The sequence below is a fragment of the Talpa occidentalis genome, unplaced genomic scaffold, assembly GCF_014898055.3.
Source record: "Talpa occidentalis isolate TD23 unplaced genomic scaffold, MPIMG_talOcc4v2.1 talOcc4.1814, whole genome shotgun sequence".
Taxonomy (NCBI): Eukaryota; Metazoa; Chordata; class Mammalia; order Eulipotyphla; family Talpidae; genus Talpa; species Talpa occidentalis.
This window is the reverse complement of record NW_023601868.1, coordinates 1,795-9,982: the sequence shown is the minus strand read 5'-3', so window position 1 is coordinate 9,982 and position 8,188 is coordinate 1,795. Positions and strand designations below refer to the sequence as shown.

The 8,188-nt window shown below is 40.2% G+C and overlaps 1 pseudogene; it reads right to left on the bottom strand.

Moving 5' to 3' along the window:
* Positions 1 to 1,482: 1,482 nt before the first annotated feature.
* On the bottom strand, positions 1,483 to 2,090 carry LOC119250922 (translationally-controlled tumor protein-like; annotated as a pseudogene).
* Positions 2,091 to 8,188: the final 6,098 nt, after the last annotated feature.

Below are 8,188 nucleotides of genomic sequence, written 5' to 3'. Positions count from 1 at the left end.
TCCGTGTCCCAGTTCTCACTGGGACCTGCCGCTTTTCCTCCCTATTAACTTTTTTTAATGGGAGATCTTACTCGCAGTGTCTCCTCGCCGCCATGTTGCTCCGCCCCCCCAGATTCCTTGTGTCTTAATTCGAGTTAGATGCAAACCAAGAGACAGGGTTTGAGGCAAGTAGTTCTCTTAAGAGACAATGCCAAGAGACCCGAGGAAGGCATGTGGAAGTGAGGCAGGGCAGGGCAGGAAACCAGTGAAGGATTTGTCATCACGTTAGTGACTGCATGGTCGCTGGAGCTCAGTCCCACTGGGGAACTCTGGATATCAGTTGTGCACACTGAGTTAACACACCTTGGGTTCATGACTCCTGGGAAGGAATGCTATTCGGTTAATCCTCTCTCTCTCTCTATCTCTCTCTCTCTCTCTCTCTCTCAGATCAGAGAGGTTCTATGCTATTTAGAAGGTTATTTGAGTTGCAAAATTATTATTTTTTGTATTCCCCCATTCAATTTTGGCTGCCAAAATTACACATACAGAAAAACAAGGACAATTCTTACAAGGTTTCTGTAATGGAAAACAGAAGCAGCAAGCAGTAACTTCCCCAGGTCTGTCAGATGCATTTTTATTTTTTATTCTGATACGCACAGCCTCTTCAGATATAGCAACACAACAGTTGTTTTTCCCTCTGCCCTCATTTGTTCCACATTCATCTATAATTTCATCTTTAATGCACCTTTCCTGCAAAGGGCCACAGTTATTTTAGGATCCTAAAATCTGATATACGTCTCCTTTTGCAGAGTCAGATAGTCAATCCATACATTAACATGGTTGTGTCAGTAAAACTGGACACACGATTTTCATTATCCCATAAACTTTGATTTTCCCCCAACCATTTAAAATGTGCACACCACTTTAAGTCAGACAGAAACAGGCAGCAGAACAGCCAGTTTGCTAACTTCCCAGGGCATTTGGCATAAGCATTCCAAGAGGTCTAGGTTTCTTTAGAACTTGGTTCTATTTGATTTATGATAAATAAACTCAGATCATACCTTACCCCAACTGTACCATTCTCTTTTTATTCTGGAGGTAATCTCTCCCAGAGTTAACTACTTCCTTTTATAGGTGATGAAGTGTGTAGGAAATTCACTTCAAATGTTGGCACAGCTACAAGCATAGTCTTTTTCCTTTGCTTCAACTCAGAATTAAGATTGTTGATTCTTGTTTTTTTTTTTAATATATATTTCAATCATAAGGGCAGACTGTAGAAGTTATCTGAAGACAGTCTCTCTAGTAGTGTTCTACAAGCAGGTTCCAGCTTTTCCAGCAACACGATGACAAATATAAAACTAAAAGGCCTTCTCTCAAATGAGTTCAAATGCACTTTATTTTTAGATAACCAACAAGATATGATTTTTCTTAAAAATAATGCCTCCATTCCCAAGAAATCAAGGTCAAAAATAAGTGAAGAGCTCAAGATGACATTGGTCCCATTTATCTGTTCCGGTGCCGTGTAGATGAAAAGAGCAGCCAGTTATAATGACACGAGATGGATGCAAAGTTACTGCCAAATTCGTTAACACTTTCCATTTCTAAGCCACCCATAAGGGAAATCATATCTGGGGTCACCCCATCTTCACGTTGTCCAGCAAAGCAACCATACCATCTGGATTCATGTGTTTACCAATAAAGAACTGGTAGCTTTAAAAATTAGCAAGGCTGTGATTTGTTCTGTAGCTCCTGTCCTGAAAGGTTTCATTCTTTTTGGTCTCTGTTCTTCAAGTGTATCTTTAACTGATTTCTTATAATAATCTTTGGTGCACTTCTTATAGGCTTCTTTTGTGAAGCAGGTTCATTGCAATTGATGAGTCCTGACAATATTAATACCTGTGATTCTTGTGCTTGTGGTGCCTTTGCCTGTGGAAACATCAGTGGAGGCATTTCCATTAATGAGGCAATCATCAGTGTTCCCCTCAGTTGTACTGACCCTCTCCCCCTCCACTTCCAGGCACAGCCCATCCATGATCTCGCTGACTCTTGTGGATGTTGGAGAACATCTCACTGTGGCTGATGAGGTGGTGGCGAGGGACATGATGGCCGAGCTAGCTTAGCATGAGAGTGAGGTATAGCCTGAGCAGCATTGAAGGAAGGGTGAAGAGGGCAGAAAATCATGGTAATTCTAGAAGAACACTTCTGATCTGCTCTACACATAGGCAGAAGATCCCAAATATGCAGATGCTGGCAGATGGGCACGGAACAGCCTGCACTGAAATGGTAAGACCCAAGGGAATATGCAGTGAGGCACCAACTGCATCTGTTATTCCCTGCAACACCAAGTTTTGTGCATAGGAATCAATACTCAGAGAGAAACCCGATCTTAGAAAAAGAAGGGAATCAAAAAATAGAAAAGGGTGTGTCTGGTGTCTTGTCTGTAGTCTCAGGAAGTGGTTAATACCACTGACCTTCAATCTTCAGTCCCACCAACTAGAGTCTTACCCACTCAATCCTCTGGGCAATTTAGATCTATGTGGGCCATTATATTTATTTGCCCTATTTATCTGCTATTCTTTTACATTGTCTTCAGACTTGGTCATTTCTCTGTTTCCTCTTGTTGGTACCATTGGACCAAAGACAAGAAAGAGACCAAAGTTTGTTATTGGAAACTAGACAAGGTGAAAGTTGATCAGTAGTGAACTTTTGGGTGTGGATTTTAATTTATTGGGAAATCTGAACCTATATCCTTCTGACCTACAGGAAGATCTACCTCAACCTGTGTTCCAGAAATAAGGGAGTAATATAGAGAAATCTGCCTAATTCCCTTCCCCATACTAAATTGGCAGTTTGGTAGAAAGGATAGAGTACAGCAACATTATTACACCTTCCTCTTCTGCAGAAAAAACCTTTAACCTATGTAGATTTTCTTTTTTTTTTAATTTTTTTTTAGACTATTTATTTATACAAGCACTGGGTATAGTCAGAAGCACAGGAGGGTGAGAGAATTCACCAGAGCCAGAGTGGGGAGCAGAACAGACAGTTGACGAAATGCACTGCTGAGGGGAGCAGCGGGCATGGCAGGAGAGGTCTGTCGCGCCATGTGGGACCCTCGCCAGTGACGGGTGATCGAACCGGCGCTGCAGAGGCTGCAGGCAGCTTCGCAGCCCAGCGCTCAACTGCTGCGCCACCAGGGGAGGCCCCCCCTATGTAGATTTTCATGCTAACAGGACAAGATGGGCCAGAGCAGGGCTCTAGGGAACTGAGAGTTTGACTTTGGCTCGCAAGGGCTGGCTCAGATAGATCCTTTAATGGAGAAGGATCAAGGGTCTTGGAGCTTCCTCTCGGGCCCAGGGAAACTCTAGAGTATAGGGATGCATAAAAGTAACCAGGGAAAAGACTAAAGTGAGAAGAAAATGCATTTATGCCTGGAGTGTAACTTGTTATGAACACAAGTAAGAGAAGGAGTGAAAACGGTGTGGGGAAGAATACGAAGGAAAAGAGGGAGAAAGAGTAAAGAGGCGGATAGAGTGCTTCCTGCTTGCCAGCCCACGAGACAGTGTATCATCTTCACTTTGGAATGACATCCCTAAAGCTCAGAGAGGTCACATGACTTTCCTAGAATGACTTGGCTTGTCAGTGCAAAGATCACATTCAAACTGGCCTGACTTTCTCCCAAGCCAATACCTATTCCACTTTGCAACCCAACATAAGTTGTATACTTTGCAGGTAGCAGGGTGTGAAACCAGCCCCCACAACCTGAAACCTTCCCTGAAACTAGCTGTGCATTCTTTCTGCCATAGCTTAGCATTACCCAGGTCTAACAGCTTTTCCAGTCTGACCAGTTAAATTAGACAACCTATGACCCCTTTGTTAAAATAGAAGACTAACTTGTTTGTCCCTAGCAATTCTGTTTCTCCACATTAAAAAAACCCAGCGACCTGGCTCCAGCCCTAATTCATGAGCCATCCAAGACATCAGAAGGTTCTGACCACCAGCCAATATATATAGGCAAAAGCCCACCCCCACCAGTGGCCTCTGCCAGCTCTGCATCCTGCTGTCCCTGTCTGCTTCGCCCAATTATCTCCTGTCAAGCTCACTCCCCAGCCAATGAAACACTTGTTCTCCCAAACCCTGGTACCCAAAATGTGATCTAAGTCCATACCTCCCACCTATTGGGTTGGTAGATCTGAGTCTTGGGGCTCTTTCTGCCTGGTATGCAGGCTTTACATTGTACCCCTTTCTTTTCTCAAACCTGGTGGCATATATTTTTTGGCATTTATGCACTTTGGGGAGATGAGTCCTTGATTTCTGACAACAGGTGGGATGCAGCAGTCTTCAGAGACTACTTCTGAATTCCACATAGGAGAACCCAGTAAATGCAGCTACCCCAAATGTCACCTACTACATATTGGATACATTATTGATAACTGAATAATAAATAACATTTGAGAAATTACTGTATGCTATACACTCTTCATGTCCACACATTATAATTAAATGGGAGCTTTTCAATATATGATCAATTATATTAGAATCTGTTGGGGTTAGAACCTCACATAGAACATTTAAAAAATTCACCGGTGCTTGTAGTGAACAACCAAAGTGCGGAGCCATTGCTCAGAACAGTGGTCCCTACACTTTAGCACTCATCATTTATCCTGGAGGGCTGGTAAAATAGACTTTGGGGCTTCACTATGATAGTTTATGATTCGGTAGGTGGGGGATGAGGACCACACACTTGTATTTCTTTCTTTTTTTTTTTTAAGATTTATTTATTTATTATTCATTTATTTATACAAGCACTGGGTACAGTCAGAAGTGCGGGAGGGTGAAAGAATTCACCAGAGCCAGAACGGGGAGCAGAGCAGGCAGAAGGACCGAAGCACATTGCTGAGGGGAGCAGTGGGCAGCTGGAGAAGTCTGCGTGCCATGTGGGACCCTCCTCCGGTGGCCAGGGAGCAGCCGGGGATCAAACCGGCGCTGCAGAGGCTGCGGGAAGCTTTGCAACCCAGTGCTCAACCGCTGCGCCACCGGGGAGGCCCACACACTTGTATTTCTAACGAGTCCCCAAATGACACTGTTGCTACTTGTCTAGGAACCCCATTTTGAGAGCCACTGATTTGGAACGATTTTGAAGATGGTGTTATATAATCCTCATATATGTTAATAACTGAGGTTTCGTGATGACCAGGCCAGAACTTGCATTCAGCCCTGTGATCTATACCCTTAAAATCTATGCTCTAATTTGCCTCATTTTGTACACAAGTTGAGCAGGACTGACTTTGCTAAATGCTTCACTGAAAGCAGCTACAGCAGGATTCCAACCAAGTGTGAAAGTCTGCCCGGTGGGCTGCATTAAGTCAGTTTCAAATTTTTGTCTGCTAGCAAGAACGGAGAAGCATTAGAGATTACAAAGCTAATATAGATTCATTAATCAAGATAACATTAATTGCTCCAATCTTCTCAATGAAGGACTGTTAATGCATACAAGAAAACTTCATCTAAGACAACTAACTTCCAAGTACCTCCTCCAGGGCTTATGCTCCGAGACTGAAAACTCTTAGGGATAGTCTTTTCTGAGTGGATTTCGCTCTTTGTACTGCCTGCCTAGGTTGGCAAGAGTTCCTTGGACAGTACAACTCCTGTTCCAGGTGATCCCTGGAACAAGTTGCAGGTGCCCCAATGAATGAGGACTTTGGCCTGTGTGGAATTCAGAGGTGGTCTCCAAGGTCAATGTAAATCAAAGCAATGATTTACATTAAAGCCAAAGAAATTAAAGGCAAAGAACATCATAAGCCAATTGATGATGAGTTTGAATTTTCTTTTATTATCATGCAGGTGAATTTTTGAGGGCTCAAGCAGCTAAGTGATTGCACTTTAACTTTCGTCAAATTTCATTTGACTTCTAAGAGAGGTTGCTTGCCCCCAAATCCTTGGAGGAGATCTGATTTCTGTTGATGGACTCTCCCTCCTACTCTGTCCTTCTATGCAGGTGTTCTCCTTAGAACAGTGGTGTCTCTTGCTTGTTTGTTTTTTGGTCTCTGGGGCTAAACGGTGAAGAAAGTGGTGAACACTCAACTAGTGAGTTTCATGGCAGGAGAACTGCTCACTGTACTGAAAGATGGCAAGCTGAAGTCTTGAGAAAATTGGGCCCTTTTTGAAATATTTCTGTGATTAATGGATATTTTAGATGAATTTGCATATTAAAAATGTTTTGCCACGTGTGTCCCTTTCTGTAAATAGAGTCAAAGTAATTTTTTTCTAATAGCTAGAATTTTCAAAAAGGATAAACTGTATAATAGTTTCATTTGCTATGATTTTGGTGGTAATGTCAGTTCTCTAATACATCAAACCATAAAGATTTGGAAAGCAATATGTATCTCAGCTGGGAAGCCTAAAGAAAGAATAAACAGAAGGAGTGTGGGATGATAAGGAAGCAAATAATCTGCAAAGTATTTTCAACTCTCTCAAAAAAAAAATAAATTTGAAAGTGAGCTTTGCCACAACAGGAAATATTAGAGTTATTCCAAATGCTCATTAAACATATCATCAACCTGTCTGAGCAAAGCTGGAATTGCTTCCTGGGGAGTAGTAATATTTCCAGAAAAGAGAAATGTCATATTGTTTTTGCTTGTTAATTCCAATATTGAGAATTACAAACTAATTACAAACAAATAGAAAAGATGGTAAGAACCATGGAAGGTATCAGAGTACAAGTGTATTTCCCTAGTTCTTCCATTTATTGGTTTTGCCAGAAAAGCTACTTAATTTTTCTGAGCCCATGCTTTGCATATTAAAATGGAACTATTAAAAAAAATAAAAATAAATAAAATGGAACTATTGGTGGCAATAGGAATTGTTAAAATGAATTAAGTAAATGAAGCAAGAAACTATATAGAATGCTGCTTTTTGCATAAAAGAAGTAATGAAATAAGATGTTATATCTGTATTTATTTTTTGTAAAAGGAGACACTAGTAAGAGTAGACCAAAAACTAATGAAATAGGTTATCTAAAGGAGGCTGGTGGGAATGGGATGGAAAGGTGGGGATTATGACCTGACTTTTCTCTGGGTATTTGCTGGGTATTTATTACAGTGGTAAAGCACTTTGAGAACCATGGTCATATTTTATATAAACAAAAAGGGTTTTCCTCCACAGTGGTGGGCATTAGCAAGTCTAAAAATAGTTTCTAAGACAGAACAAATATGTCAATATAGTCAGGATGGGAAAGTGAAGATCAAATCTGTGGTTTGGGGTTGGAATTGAAAGTATCAGCACAAAATCATGGTTTCTAATGCAGAAACAGAGAGAAAAGTGGGTAGTTAGAGATAGATGATAGATAGATAGATAGATAGATAGATAGATAGATAGATAGATAGATAGCCCATAACACAGTCTAATCTAATAAAAATCTAAAAAGAAAATATCCAATAAGCCTGAATTGAGGAACAGGTTACAGAACACCTAACAGATACCCTGCAGAAGTGCCAAGATCATGAAAAATAAGAGAATGAGAACTTTTCACAGGTTGGAAGAGACAAAGAAAACTGGATGATAAATGCATCCTTGTCTCCTGGATCAGACGTTGGAATAAAAAAATGACAGTAGTGGGAAAACTGGTGAAATAGGAACAAAGTTTATACTTTAGTGAATAGTATTGTACCATGGTTAATTTCTTGGTTTTGTACAATAATTTCTTGGTTATGTACAATAATTAAATAAGATGTTAAAATTGGGAGAAGTTGGGTGAAGCATAGACAGGAACTAACTCTGCTATCCTTGTAACTTTTCTGAAAATCTAAAATTATTTGAAGACAATTTTTTTATAAGTTTGATGACAAAAAATTCTTGGTAACATCTTTTCCTACTAAACAGCTTACCACAAAGGTAATATTACAATGACATATTGGAAAAACTATTATACATATAAATCACAAAGGTAAAAGTTGCCTACACATCAGAAGAGAGAGACAAACAATTCATTACTAAACTAAAAAAAGAATATGAACTAGAAAACAAACTAGAGAAATATTTATGACCGATATTTTTAAGAAAAGATTCTGAGTAATCAGAAAATACAAATAAGAAAGCAAAATGCAAAAATACAAATTAAAAAAAAATGATAACCTCAGATTGGCAAAAACTAAAGGAACCCCAATAATGGGGATGTGAGGACATAGGCACTCACTTATACAATTGACTGAGA